At 37.7% G+C, this 1,532-nt stretch overlaps 1 pseudogene; it reads left to right on the top strand.

Annotated features, from left to right (window-relative positions):
• LOC119591866 overlaps window positions 1–1,532 on the top strand; it is a 40,067-nt pseudogene that overhangs the window by 25,379 nt on the left and 13,156 nt on the right.

Below are 1,532 nucleotides of genomic sequence, written 5' to 3'. Positions count from 1 at the left end.
TCTGGGGATAGAAGATTATTCAATTTTCAAAACCATGGTATTCGAGTAAAGTACAAAATTTATCAGTGGCTATATTAATTCTAAATTGTTTGCCTTTCAGCGCTGCCAAAGCCCCATATTTGGCAAGATTTAAGGTGCGCCGTTGTGGCATCAAAGAGCTCGAGAAGCAAGGAATGGCAGTCAGCTCTGGGCAAGAAGTTGACTCAAACATTGGTCCTGAAGTTTGGCAAAGCTGCTATCTTTAAGGTAAAATTAATATGAATTAAATAGAGTACTATAAGGATCTAAAAGCTTAAAAGAAAAATAATGAAACTTTTTGCCACTTTGTTGGAGTGAAGGAACTTATACCTTTAAACATTTAATAGGTAGGAGATGATGTACGACAAGACATGCTGGCACCTTCAGGTAATCTCCATTTTCAAGAACATCTCCAGACAGTGGGACTGGACTTGTTCCTCTTCCCATACCGTGTTGTGGCCACCTCCCCTGGGGTAAGAGTGATAGAAGTAGAGCAAGAGTTGATGATTGCCTTGGAATAAAATTAGACTTATTTTACTCTTTTTCATTTTGTTTGTCTGTGTTACTACTAGATTGTTTTATGGATGTATGCTGTAAAGAATTTTCATTTTATTACTGCAGCATGTGTTGCTTCATAGATATAATGATCTGTGAGAAATTTATTCTTTGTTTCAGTGTGGTGTGATGAGTGGTTCCCAATGCTAAGTCTCGGACCAGCTGGGCCGCAGCACAGATACTGGATGTTGAGTATTCATCAGTGTGTATGGGGATGAAAATTCTCATGCTTTCCAACAAGCACGTCCAACTTTGTTAAATCCATGGCAGCATATTCCCTGGTGGGCTTCTTGTTGCAGATCAAGGACAGACACAATGGCAATATCATGTTGGATACTGCAGGACACATCATTCATATTGGTAAGTTCAAAACTTTCCCAATGGCTTGTAACTCTTGTTTTAGTCTTTAGTCTTAGTCTATTTTTCCCCTTTCATTGTTGACAGTGTGTGCAGGTATCCACAAGTCCAAACTTCCTTTAGATACAAAAGATATCTTTTTGATTGATTTCTTCCAGATTTTGGCTTCATGTTTGAAAGTTCACCCGGTGGGAATCTTGGATTGAGCCAGAACATCAAGCTGACTCAAGAGATGGTGATGATCATGGGCGGAAAAGTAGAAGCTGCACCTTTCCGCTGGTTCGTTGAGCTGTGCATCAAGGGATACTTGGCTGTCAGGTAATGTTTCATCTTTTATTCTCCTTGCATTCATTCTGTTGTTCTCTCCAAGTTGTTTTAAAAGTAGTAATTGGACCTCTACTTATTACTATTATTGTGACTTGTATCATAATCTTTTTTGAGTTTTATAAAACCAAAGTAAATACTACAGTCCAAATTTTGCATGTGCAGATAAAAACTCTTTGCAGTTGTAATTTTTGTGTTGAAAATAAATCTTAAATATAAAGTCAGTTAAAACATGCTTTACGTGCAGCTCTGTGTTTCAGTGATTAAAGGATTGTTTT

This window comes from Penaeus monodon, chromosome 29, assembly GCF_015228065.2.
Source record: "Penaeus monodon isolate SGIC_2016 chromosome 29, NSTDA_Pmon_1, whole genome shotgun sequence".
Taxonomy (NCBI): domain Eukaryota; kingdom Metazoa; phylum Arthropoda; class Malacostraca; order Decapoda; family Penaeidae; genus Penaeus; species Penaeus monodon.
Note: the sequence above shows the minus strand (reverse complement) of the source record. Positions and strands in the feature narration are given on the sequence as shown.